Below are 14,254 nucleotides of genomic sequence, written 5' to 3'. Positions count from 1 at the left end.
AATACTCAATTCAGAGTGGACGAATTAAAGACAGCATTCTTAAGAGATGGAGAATTTTACAGAATAATCAGAGGACAAAAGATCTCTTTGCTAAACCTCAAGTATTTGCATATCAAAAAAGCAATAACCTACGGAATTTACTGGTCGACACGCACAGCAGAAACTCCAAACCAAAAGCTCCTGACAAACATCCCGGGACACATCCGTGTATGAGTTGCGGGAACTGTAACAACATAATAAGAGGAACCTACATATCACACCCAAGAACAGGAGAAAAAATCCAACTGAGACAACATGCCACTTGCCTATCAGAAAACGTGATTTACACCATTAAATGTCCATGTGCCAAGTATTACGTTGGCGAGACCGCACGCAAAGTACGTAAACGTATCAACGAACACAAGTCATGCATCAGACTGAGCAACCAAACGTCAGCATTGGCGAGACACTTCCATGAACACGGTCACACAGTAGCACAACTTAGATTTGTAGTGCTAGAAGTGATACCCACCAAAGGACAAAGTACGAACATGAAAAAACTGAGAGCACAAAAAGAAGCACTTTGGATTGAAAGAATGGGATCCCTGGCACCAGAGGGGATGAATGAAGAGTTTGATCTTAGCTGCTTCTTATGAAACCTCCATCAACATGTCATGAAAGACATACATTATATATGCATACGGTTTTTGTTTTAACATTTTCTACCAGAAAATTATGACATTTGTTCACTTCAATTGTGTTCCTTTTCTTAGTTCAATTTTTTCAACAGTTTTGATTTTCACCATTCATTTTTTCCTTATTTGTTTTTGTATTTTACACTAGGTCTCTCTATGGTTATGATATAACCTCTGAGGCCAATTGATTACACATCCAGAGCTATTTATCACCTTTCAGGCTACCTCGTTTAAACATTCCACCTCACTGGTTTTTACCCTTCATGCTACTATGTATCTTCATTTACGTTTCCCTTTTTCTTTTTTTCTTCTCCGATCTTTACCTTTAATACAATACAATAGCCTTTTGTGTTAACATTGGCATATTCAAAAACCACTCATATTAATCATATTCTTTCCATCGATGATCATTGGTTTTTGTAGTATTTCTCACCATCCTAAGATGGCTGCCTTCATTTCTAAACACTACCCGAGCACTTGTTACCGACTCGCATTACTGCGGCCCACGTTCGCCGCACATCCACTACGGTCGCCTAGGCAACCACCGACAACATAGTGAGACGAACGCTGTGCACGAGTTTTACAGCGTCTAGCTACAGCCCGACCGACTTCACCCTCGAAATAGGTAAGAGACACTCATAACTCCGACGCAGTTATACTAGATCTCCCACGACCTCATAAAAAGTAATCAACTACAATTTCAGAGATAATTTTTGTAGATTCGAGATACCGATCCAGTTAAGAGACACAGATATCTCCACCACTGTCCCCCGAGGCTGACAGCAACACAGCACGAACACGAGAAGCAGGTCAGTATTCTGACACCCATCTTCCTGCAGAACCAATATAGATTCCCCAATTTCACACTAGCGGTTGCACGTGTCTAACCGCAATACACGCTTACCTTCTTTTTTTCTCTCTTTTTTTTGACTCGCACTAATTGACGTACCTTTGATGATGATTCATACAAATATCCACCTCATGACACGCAACTGGTAATGTATATGTGATACCCATATATGTCGAAATCCCAATGTATGTGCATGATGATTTTCTTTGTTATTTGCTTTATTTAATTGGTGGTACTTTAAAATGATAAATTTGTATGCGATACCATCGAATACCTCATTTAAAAAAACTTTTGGTTTTGTTTGTAAATGGGTAATATTACACTATATATCCACGTTGATTTGACCATATGGTAGCCCTAAAATATATGATCACAGGCCCTGAGGAAGGGCTCGATTGCCGAAATGCATAGCCTCTTCTGTGGTATTTCTGTCTCGCAAACTGAATATTTACTGTGGAATAAGAACCTATGAACTTAATAGTGGAAATAAATATATCTGTTCTAAAGCTTAAACACAGCGTTGTCAAATTACAAGTACTTTACGTAACCACCTTAGTGTGGCTCTCGGGTGTGCAGCCCACACCGATGGCCTCACGGCCAAGGTCTTTATTCCACGTGCCCCCATTCTAGCCATTTCTCCCTCTACCCAGGTATCTCAAATCTAGGTGTTACTGCATTCACTGTTGTACCCCCATTTTAGGCATTTCCCTCCTCTCTCCAGGTATCCCAAATCTAGGTGTTACTGCATTTACTGTTGTGCCCCCATTTTAGGCGCTCAGCCCTCTGCTCGCGTGTCCCAAATATAGGTGTTACTGCATTCACTGTTGTTTCCATTTCTAGTCATTTCTCCCTCTACCCAGGCATCTCAAATCTAGGTGTTACTGCATTCAGTGTTGTACCCCCATTTTAGGCGTTTTGTCCTCTATCCAGGTATCCCAAATCTACGTGTTACTGCATGTATTGTTGTTTCCATTTTAGGTGCTCAGCCCTCTGCTCGGGTGTCCCAAATCTAGGTGTTACTGCATTCACTGTTGTGCCCCCATTCTAGGCATTTCCCCCTCTATCCAGGTATCTCAAATCTAGGTGTTACTGCATTTATTGTTGTGCCCTCATTTTAGGTGCTCAGCCCTCTGCTCAGGTGTCCTAAATCTAGGTGTTACTGCATTCACTGATGTGCCCCCATTTTAGGCATTTCTCCCTCTATACAGGTGTACCAAATCTAGGTGTTACTGCATTTACTGCTGTGCCCCCATTCTAGGCATTTCCCCCTCTGTCCAGGCATTCCAAATCTAGGTGTTACTGCATTCCCTGTTGTACCCCCCTTTTAGGCGTTTCGCCCTCTATCCAGGTATCCCAGATCTAGGAGTTACTGCACTTATTATTGTGCCCCAATTCTACGCATGTCTCCCTCTATCGAGGTGTCCCAAATCTAGGTATTACTGCATTCACTGTTGTGCCCCCATTCTAGGCATTTCACCCCTATATCCAGGTATCCCAAATCTAGGTGTTACTGCATTTATTGTTTTGCCCCCATTTTAGGCGCTCAGCTCTCTGCTCGGGTATCCCAAATCCAGGTGTTACTGCATTCACTGTTGTACCCCCATTCTAGGCATTTATCACTCTATCGAGGAGGCCCAAATCTAGGTTTTACTTCATATATTGTTTTGCCCCCATTCTAGAAATGTCTCCCTCTGTCCAGGCATCCCAAATCTAGGTGTTACTGGATTCACTGTTGTGCCCCATTCTAGGCATTTCTCCCTCTATCCCGGCATCCTAAATGTAGGTGTTACTGCATTCAGTGTTGTACCCTGATTGTAGGTGTTTCAGCCTCTATCCAGGTATCCCAAATCTAGGTGTTACTGCATTTACTGTTGTACCCCCATTTTAGGCGCTCAGCCCTCTGCTCTGGTGTCCCAAATCCAGGTGTTACTGCATTCACTGTTGCGCCCCCATTCTAGGCATTTCTCTCTCTATCCAGGTGTCCCAAATCCAGGTGTTAGTGTATTCACTATTGTACCCTCATTTTGTAACGCTCACCTGATTCCCGTAGAGGCGCCGGTCTTGACTGGGCGTATACCGTATCTTCAAAGGTGATGTGTAACACAAGGCTGGCTCTTTGGGCTGGACCTCTGTGCACTGTATGTTTGACTCGAAGGGTAAGATGTCTTAGGTAAGTGAACGCCGTGCTCTCCATCTGCCTCGGGGCAGGGTGCTGTAACCAGTTTCTTCACTGGATAAGGGGAGCAGGCCTCTTGACTTCAGAGGACTGCTGTCCGTCGTTTACTGCACGAACGGTAAGTTTCGAGTAATTGTAATGTCTTTAAAGTCTTTAGTAATGATGTCTCTTGTTTTGCAGGGTTCCGGCGATGGTGGATGACGGGCTGAAGTGAGTTGAAGATGGAGCCCGTGTGATGAATAGAAGCGCCTGGAAGCACGTAAATAAGCGCTTGTTGCCTGCTTCACGATGCGCTCTAACTGTCTTTTTATTTTGCAGGTACAAGTTCGGAGCGGCTGCAGGGTGCCGGAATACCCACTGGGTTAGATGTGGAAAGGAGTAATGGCACGTGAGTATTAAAGTTCCCCAATGTCTTTAAACGCACCTTGTTTTGTCTTTCAGATGCGGGATGCAGCGCCGAAGGCCTCCGGAGCGTGCAAAGAGTTGGTAAGCTTTTGTCTTTCAGATGCCGGAATGCAGTGTGAAGACCTCCGGAGCGCACGAAGAGTAGGTAAGCCTTTGTCTTTCAGAATGCAGCGCGAGGCGTTGGTGACAGCCGATGGCCCAGGTAAGTGAAGAGCTGTCACTGAAGACCGTAATGCTAACCTGTTCTTTCTTGTCTTTATAGGTGTTGCTGAAGACTGGATTCAGGATGGTAAGCCTTTTTCCTTAGGCCCAGGATCAGATGCAGAAGACACGATGAGCGTTCTGCTGCAGAGGATGCAGAATAACGCAAAGCAAGATTCATCCATCGGGTGTGGTTTAAATAGCCTCCTGTAGTGCTTAGGTGTCTCCTTCCACAGCCACGCCTAGGTAAGAAAAGAGTTCCTGCTATCCAGAAGAGTTCCAGTGTTCTGAACCTAGGGAGTGGCTCCTGCCCCACCCAACAGGAAAAGTAGTTCCAAACAGAAGAGGATCAGAGGCTCAACTGGCAGGCAAGTAAGCAGCATGGTCTGCTGCAGGTAAGTCCACCCAAGCATTATGAGCCCGGCGCTTCCAGCGCTGGGACTGGGCATATTTATGAGCCTGGTGCCACTGGCGCCAGGACTAGGTCCAAAAGGTCCCAATTGGGACTGGTTGGCACTCGGAACCTGGGTTATGAATCTGCTTCCAAGGGAGTTGGGAAAACCCTGACCTTTTGGAAGCAGAGATCATGACAGTACCCCCCCTCAAGGCCCCTCCCAAACCGGGCTTCTCCGGGGCTTTTGGCTTGTCAGGAAATGTTCGGTGAAATCTTTTGATTAGGTGAGGAGCGTGGACATATTCAGCAGGTTCCCAGGATCTCTCTTGGGGGCCGTAGCCTTTCCAGTCAATTAGGTAAAATAGTTTAGATTTGGAGATCTTGGAGTCCAGAATGCTTTTGACTTCAAACTCGAGTTCCCCATCAACTAGGATAGGTTTCGGAGATTTAGTTAGTCGGGTTTGAGGTTGCACGGGTTTTAATAGAGAGACGTGGAAGACCGGATGTATCTTCATGTGCGGGGGCAAGTCCAACTTGACCGCTACTGGGTTTACTATGGTAGTGATGGAATAGGGACCAAGGTATCTTGGGTTGAATGTGCGTGGCCCTTTTAGAGGTAGATATTTGGTGGATAACCAGACTTGATCCCCTACTCGATATTGAGGGGCTTCCTTCCGATGTTGATCTGCTCCTTTCTTGTATTGTTCTTTAGCCCTTTGAAGGTGAGAAACAGCTTCCTTAAAGGCTTGGGTGATTGTAGAATGCAGGTAGTCTTCTGCTGGTGTTTCAAGATCTTGGAGGGGATCCAACTCCGAGGTTCGAGGGTGACTGCCGTACAAAAGAAAAAACGGGGTTTTCCCAGTTCCCGAATGGACAGAGTTATTGTAGGCATATTCGGCTATCCAAAGGATGTCTTTCCAAGTTTTTTCAGTTTGTTGCAGCATGCAGCGTAAATACTGTTCCAGAGTTTGATTGGTCCTCTCGGTTTGTCCGTCGGTCTGAGGGTGGTGACTGGTCGATAGTCTCACATCAATTTGAGCCGACCGACAGCAACTTCGCCAAAAATGAGAAATAAATTGACTACCTCGATCCGAAATTAGAACCGAAGGAAAACCGTGCAGTCGGACGATGTTTTCGAGAAATTCTCGGGCCAGAGTTGCTGCTGTTGGCAAGCCTTTGAGCGGAATGAAATGCGCCATCTTGGAGAATAAGTCCACGATTACTAGAATCGTATTGTATCCGGAGCATGGAGGTAGATCGGTGATGAAGTCCATAGAAAGAGTATGCCAAGGGCGAGGTGGGATGTCAATAGGGCGTAAGAGGCCTGCTGGTCTTTCCTTTTGACTCTTGTTTTGGGCGCATACTCCACAGGACATTATAAAGTCTCTGATATCTTTTTTCCAAGACGGTCACCAGAAGTAGCGCTTGATCTTTTCTGAGGTCTTGGCTATACCGGGATGTCCTTCCATTAAAGAATCGTGATAACAAGAGATTACTTCTTTCTGTAAATCTGTGCTGGGTAGGTATAATCGTTCTTGGAAATACAATAAGTTGTCCTTTACTGCAAAGTCCTTTCCTTGCAGATGCCAATTCTGTATGTCTGCTGGAGTTACAAGTTGCCTGGCTTTATCCTTAACTTCCTCTATGGATTGTGTGGCGATTACACCCAGAATTCTTTGTTCGGGAATGATTGGTACAGGTTTAGGGTTGATCAAGTGTTCTTCCACTCCCATCCGAGAAAGGGCATCAGCTTTACTGTTTTTTGTACCAGGTCGATAGGTAATTATGAAGTCAAACTCGGCAAAGAATAATGCCCAACGGAGTTGTCTAGAGGATTGGGCTTTTGCGGTTTTCAAATATTGCAGGTTTCGGTGATCCGTAATCACAGTAACGGTGTGTCGGGCCCCCAGCAGATAATGCCGCCAAGCCTTAAAGGCAGACTTGATAGCCAGAAGTTCCTTGTCAGTAATCGTGTAATTGATTTCAGGAGGCGAGAATTTGCGGGACCAAAATGCCACGGGATGCAACTGATTGGTTACCGGGTCCTTTTGTGATAGAACTGCCCCCATGGCAAGGCTTGAAGCATCAGTTTCCACGATGTAGGGGAGTTCGGGGCGAGGGTGTTTTAAGATTGGTGCAGAGATAAATTTAGTCTTCAAATCCTGGAAAGCTTGTTCCGTCTCGGTAGACCATTCAAAACGTTTGTTTTTCTTTAACAAGGCAGTGATGGGCTGGACTATTCGAGAGAATTCGGGGATAAACCTGCGGTAAAAGTTAGCGAAGCCTAACATGCTTTGCACACCTTTTACGGAGGATGGTGATGGCCATTTGAGAACTGCATCGACCTTCTTTGAATCCATACGCACTCCGCCAGGTGATAATATGAATCCCAAGAATTCAACTTCAGTCACGTTGAAAACACATTTTTCCAACTTAGCGAAAAGTTTGTGTTGACGCAATCTTTCGAGGACCATTTTCACGTGTTTCCGATGTTCAGATTCCGATGAAGAATAAACGAGGATGTCGTCAATGTAAACAACAACACACACATCTATGAGCTCTCTGAGGACATCGTTCATAAAATAGTGAAACGCGGCCGGGGCATTGCAAAGTCCGAAGGGCATGACCTGATATTCAAATAGCCCATACTTGGTGCGGAAGGCCGTCTTCCATTCATCGCCCTCTTTTACTCGTACCAAGTGGTAAGCTCCTCTAAGATCTAGCTTTGTATATATGCATGCTTTTCTGACTTGGTCCAGGAGTTCAGGGATCAAAGGTAACGGATATCTATTCTTAACGGTGATCTGGTGCAGGGAGCGATAATCTATACAAGTTCTAAGGTCTCCTTCCTTTTTTGGAACAAAGAACAAAGCTGAAGAAGCAGGGGACTTGGAAGGACGAATAAACCCATTTGCCAGGTATTGATCCAGGTATTGTCGAAGGTGAAGGTTCTCAGGCTCGGTGAGGGCATAAATTCTACTACAAGGAGGAGTAGATCCAGGTATCAGGTCTATCTGGCAGTCATAAGACCTATGAGGAGGTAGAGAGTTAGCCTGATCCTTCCGGAAAACATCTTGGTATTCTAGGTATTCGGGAGGTAACTGGGGAGTCTCTGAAGAAATTGCTGCCAGTGCAACACCAGGTGGAGGGTGACAAGTAGAGACACATTCTGGAAACTGGACCGTTCTTGCTCGCCAATCGATCAGAGGATTGTGTTTCTCTAACCAAGGTATTCCTAGAATAATCTGAAACTGAGGGGCCTTGATCACATCGAACACGATCTTCTCATGGTGTCCATCTTGACTTATTAGCGTCACTTCTTGAGTGGTATGCGTTACTGGCCCGGAGGCTATCTCCGTACCATCCACCGTAGTAATGACGTCCTTTACAGCCTTGGGACAAAGAGTTAGATTCATCCTCAAAACCATTTCATGATCCACATAATTGCCGATGGCACCGCTGTCGACGTAAGCTTCAATTGCATGTAATCGATCCGGATTATCAGGGCTAATGAGGACCATAGGTATCACGAAATGCGAGGTCACGGAAATGGTTTTCACGCTCGGCAAGAGGACCTCTATTCTTGTCGGGCGAGGTCGTTTCCCTGCTCAGAGTTTGTAACTTTGGTAACTGCAGCTCCTACTGCCTTCTTAGCAGGTTTCACTGGACAGTCTCGAAGAAAGTGCCCTGAGTTTCTGCAATAGAGGCATAATTGCAACTGTTTTCTCCTTTCCCGCTCCTTTTGTGTTAGAGGACCTTTCAGACCCCCTATTTGCATGGGTTCCCCGGAGTCTACTCCTTTGGAAGGAGTTGGCGGTTTGGAAAATACTCGAGCATCAAACTTGGAACGATCGGCCTTCCTGTTCTGCAGTCTGTGATCTGCACTGGATTCATAGAGGATGTAGAAGGAAGATTTCCCCCAGATGCGGGTAACGGGGTCTGTCCGGCTTGTGACTGTAGCAATTGTCTAGCGAGATCATCTGTTCGCTCCTTGGAAATAATCAGTTCCCTTCTTAGAGCGTTCGTTTCCTGACGGGCTGCATGCACTTCTGCCCTTAGTTCCCCAAGTAACTGGGCTAGTTGGTCGGTATCCGAGGTTTCCATAGCGCCTGGACGGGAGTTTTGTGGTAGGCTTTGCGTTCTGTAACGCTCACCTGATTCCCGTAGAGGCGCCGGTCTTGACTGGGCGTATACCGTATCTTCAAAGGTGATGTGTAACACACGGCTGGCTCTTTGGGCTGGACCTCTGTGCACTGTATGTTTGACTCTAAGGGTAAGATGTCTTAGGTAAGTGAACGCCGTGCTCTCCATCTGCCTCGGGGCAGGGTGCTGTAACCAGTTTCTTCACTGGATAAGGGGAGCAGGCCTCTTGACTTCAGAGGACTGCTGTCCGTCGTTTACTGCACGAACGGTAAGTTTCGAGTAATTGTAATGTCTTTAAAGTCTTAAGTAATGATGTCTCTTGTTTTGCAGGGTTCCGGCGATGGTGGATGACGGGCTGAAGTGAGTTGAAGATGGAGCCCGTGTGATGAATAGAAGCGCCTGGAAGCACGTAAGTAAGCGCTTGTTGCCTGCTTCACAATGCGCTCTAACTGTCTTTTTATTTTGCAGGTACAAGTTCGGAGCGGCTGCAGGGTGCCGGAATACCCACTGGGTTAGATGTGGAAAGGAGTAATGGCACGTGAGTATTAAAGTTCCCCAATGTCTTTAAACGCACCTTGTTTTGTCTTTCAGATGCGGGATGCAGCGCCGAAGGCCTCCGGAGCGTGCAAAGAGTTGGTAAGCTTTTGTCTTTCAGATGCCGGAATGCAGTGTGAAGACCTCCGGAGCGCACGAAGAGTAGGTAAGCCTTTGTCTTTCAGAATGCAGCGCGAGGCGTTGGTGACAGCCGATGGCCCAGGTAAGTGAAGAGCTGTCACTGAAGACCGTAATGCTAACCTGTTCTTTCTTGTCTTTATAGGTGTTGCTGAAGACTGGATTCAGGATGGTAAGCCTTTTTCCTTAGGCCCAGGATCAGATGCAGAAGACACGATGAGCGTTCTGCTGCAGAGGATGCAGAATAACGCAAAGCAAGATTCATCCATCGGGTGTGGTTCAAATAGCCTCCTGTAGTGCTTAGGTGTCTCCTTCCACAGCCACGCCTAGGTAAGAAAAGAGTTCCTGCTTTCCAGAAGAGTTCCAGTGTTCTGAACCTAGGGAGTGGCTCCTGCCCCACCCAACAGGAAAAGTAGTTCCAAACAGAAGAGGATCAGAGGCTCAACTGGCAGGCAAGTAAGCAGCATGGTCTGCTGCAGGTAAGTCCACCCAAGCATTATGAGCCCGCCGCTTCCAGCGCTGGGACTGGGCATATTTATGAGCCTGGTGCCACTGGCGCCAGGACTGGGTCCAAAAGGTCCCAATTGGGACTGGTTGGCACTCGGAACCTGGGTTATGAATCTGCTTCCAAGGGAGTTGGGAAAACCCTGACCTTTTGGAAGCAGAGATCATGACACATTTTAGGTGTTTCGCAGCTCTATCCAGGTATCCCAAATCTAAGTGTACTGCATTTCACTGTTGTGCCCCCATTCTAGGCATTTCTCCCTTTATCCAAGTGTTCCAAATGTAGGTGTTACTGCATTTATTTTTGTGCCCCCATTCTAGGCATTTCTCCCTCTATCGAGGTGTCCCAAATGTAGGTGACACTGCATTCACTGTTGTGCCCCTTTTGTAGGTGTTTTGCCCGCTATCCAGGTATCCCAAATCTAGGTGTTACTGCATTTACTGTTCTGCCCCCATTTAGGGCATTTCTCACTCTACCCAGGTATCCCAAATGTAGGTGTTACTGCATTTACTGTTCTGCCCCCATTTAGGGAATTTCTCACTCTACCCAGGTATCCCAAATGTAGGTGTTCTCTGCGGCACACCGTGATAAATTGCCCCCCACCCCTTCTCCCACAGACGATTGTAAATCACCCTCCACCCCTCCAGGCCCCTCTCCCACTGCTCAGCCTTTCAATCTAAGGAGACCACAACTGGTGAGACCAGCCAATCGCATTGGACCTAGAAAAACAACATCAAAGATGAACTCCCTCTGAGTTTAAGGAATGTATATCTTGTACCACGTCTGTGGACATAGGCCGCAGGCATGGCCACCCATCCATGCACTTTAGCATGCAGCTATGGCTGTGCAGTTCAGTCTAGCAGCTCGTATAGCCATCCACACTGAAACCCCTGACGTACTCCAACACTTCTGCCATTAGTATACAGTGACAACTTACAAAACCTTTGGTCTAGCTGGGCATACATCGAGTCTCCTGCACTAGCACTCTATCCTAAACAACCAACAGCACCCGCCCATGTGCCTGACCCATGTGCCTGACCTCTGGGCTGCTTACTGGAGCCTAGCCAGCCTGCCTAAGTCCTAACCTGTCAAAATGCACACATGTATCTTATAAATCAACTCTTAGAATCTCCCACACATGGGCTATGGTCCCTGAGGGTATTCCAATCACAAAGCGCATTGAGTCCATACAAATAGGGGAAGGGCGCTATATAAATCACCAATACAATACAACTACCCCACCTGTCTAATTACCTAATATTATACTCCCCCAGGCAGTTAGCCTATGTATGCTTATCAGCCATAGTCAGCATTTACCCCACTTGTATAAGGTAGCCATTTTGAATCTAGCCTCATGGATAAGGTAACCATACTTTGCATCAAACCAATTGGGTTAGTCAGCCGCAGTTTGCATTTTGGGCAGTTATGGATGGGGTAGAATTGTGGGTAGAATTGCGTCACATCTAGACAGAATTGTGAAGATTAGCATGCGTCACACCTAGACAGAATTGTGAAGATTAGCATTGCGTCCCATCTAGACAGAATTGTGAAGATTACCATGCGTCACATCTAGGCAGAATTGTGAAGATTAGCATTGCGTCCCATCTAGACAGAATTGTGAAGATTAGCATGCGTCACATCTAGGCAGAATTGTGAAGATTAGCATTGGGTCACATCTAGATAGAATTGTGAAGAATAGCATTGTGTCACATCTAGTTAGAATTGTGAACATTAGGGTTGGGTCACATCTAGACAGAATTATGAAGATTAGCATGCGTCACATCTAGACAGAATTGTGAACACTAGCATTGTGTCACATTTAGACAGAATTGTGATGATTAGTATGCATCACATCTAGACAGAATTATGAAGATTAGCATGCGTCACATAAGCTAGAACTGTGAAGATTAGCATGGCTCACATCTAGATTGAAATGTGAACATTAGCATGCGTCACATCTAGATGGAACTGTGGAGATTAGCATGCATCACATCTAGATGGAACTGTGGAGATTAGCATGCCTCATATATAGATAGAACTGTGGAGATTAGCATGGGTCACATCTAGACAGAATTATGAAGATTAGCATGCGTCACATCTAGATAGACCTGTGAAGATTAGCATTGCATTACATCTAGATAGAATTGTGAAGATTAGCATTGTGTCACATCTAGACAGAATTATGAAGATTAGAATGCATCACATCTAGACGGAATTATGAAGATTAGCATGGCTCAAATCTAGATAGAATTCTGGAGATTAGAATATCTCACATCTAGATAGAAATGTGAACATTAGCATGTGTCACATCTAGATAGAACTGTGGAGATTAGCATGCATCACATCTAGATAGAATTCTGGAGATTAGCATAGCTCATATTTAGATAGAAATGTGAACATTAGCATGTGTAACATCTAGATAGAACTGTGGAGATTAGCATGCGTCACATCTAGACAGAATTATAAAGATTACCATTGTGTCACATCTAAGCAGAATTGTGAATATTAGGGTTGGGTCGCATCTAGACAGAATTATGAAGATTAGCATACATCACATCTAGACAGAATTGTGAAGACTAGCATTGCGTCAAATCTAGACATAATTATGAAGATTAGCATGCGTCACATCTAGATAGAACTGTGAAGATTAGCATTGCATTACATCTAGATTGAATTGTGACGATTAGCATGCGTCACATCTAGATGGAACTGTGGAGATTAGCATTGCCTCATATATAGATAGAACTGTGGAGATTAGCATGGGTCACATCTAGACAGAATTATGAAGATTAGCATGCATCACATCTAGATAGAACTGTGGAGATTAGCATGCATCACATCGAGATAGAACTGTGAAGATTAGCATGCATCACATCTAGATAGAATTCTGGAGATTAGCATAGCTCACATCTAGATAGAAATGTGAACATTAGTATGCGTCACATCTAGATAGAACTGTGGAGATTAGCATGCATCACATCTAGATAGAATTCTGGAGATTAGCATGCCTCATATATAGATATAACTGTGGAGATTAGCATACGTCACATCTAGACAGAATTATGAAGATTAGCAGGCATCACATCTAGATAGAATTGTGAAGATTAGCATGTGTCACATCTAGACAGAATTATGAAGATTAGCATTGCGTCAAATCTAGACAGAATTATGAAGATTAGCAGGCATCACATCTAGATAGAATTGTGAAGATTAGCATGTGTCACATCTAGACAGAATTATGAAGATTAGCATTGCGTCAAATCTAGACAGAATTATGAAGATTAGCAGGCATCACATCTAGATAGAATTGTGAAGTTTAGCATGCGTACTACCGGCAGAACTTTATAAAATTTTCCCGAAAGAGGTTTTTGAATTGATGCTAGAAATGCAGCGCGCATTGTTGAGGGATGAGTGCCTTCCAGGTTAAACAAGGCACGCTTCAATCTCTGTTTTTCTAAAGGAGGGGTGACCACTGGTGGAAACCGGCAGCTATAGGCCAATCAGCTTACTGAACACTGACAACACGATATTAGCCAAGGCATTGGCTTTGAGGATTGAAGCTTCTCTAAAGGATATTATAGATATTGGTCAGTCCGGATTCGTGAAAGGAAGACATGTATCAGATAACATGAGAAGACTGTTGCTGACTCTATATGAAAGCAGGGAACGCCAGAATGATGTGGCGATGTTATCATTGGAGGCTGAAAAAGCTTTCGATCGTATTGAATGGACATATCTTTTAAGTACGTCGAAAGGCTTTGGATTTGGAGATAACATGATCGGATGGATTAGACTGATGTATTCACATCCTATGGCTAGTGTTCGGACTAATGGCATGTGCTCTTGCGTTTTTGAATTTGAGAGAGGCACGAGGCAAGGCTGTCCATTGTCGCCGATTTTGTTTGTGATTGCTATGGAACTGTTGGCTGTGAGAATAAGAGAGGAAGATAGAATTGAAGGAGTACGCTATGGTGCAGCCTACCAGAAAGTTTGGTTATATGCGGATGACATGTTGGTGGTGGTTCAAAATGTAGAGAGTTCCATTCCTGTGCTGATGGAGTTGATTGGTGTGTTCAGCAGCGTATCCAGATACAAGATCAATTGGGTCAAGTCGGAAGCGCTGCCGCATCGACCGCATGCACTGTTTTGAGGGCGAGGAACTTTCCATTTAAGTGGTGTCCGAGTAAGATGAGATACCTTGGGATTTGGTTAACGGATGATGTCTCAAAAATTA

This window comes from Ambystoma mexicanum, chromosome 7p (genome assembly GCF_040938575.1).
Source record: "Ambystoma mexicanum isolate Mex_15411 chromosome 7p, UKY_AmexF1_1, whole genome shotgun sequence".
Taxonomy (NCBI): domain Eukaryota; kingdom Metazoa; phylum Chordata; class Amphibia; order Caudata; family Ambystomatidae; genus Ambystoma; species Ambystoma mexicanum.
The sequence above is the reverse complement of the archived record's forward strand: the minus strand, read 5'-3'. Positions refer to the sequence as shown.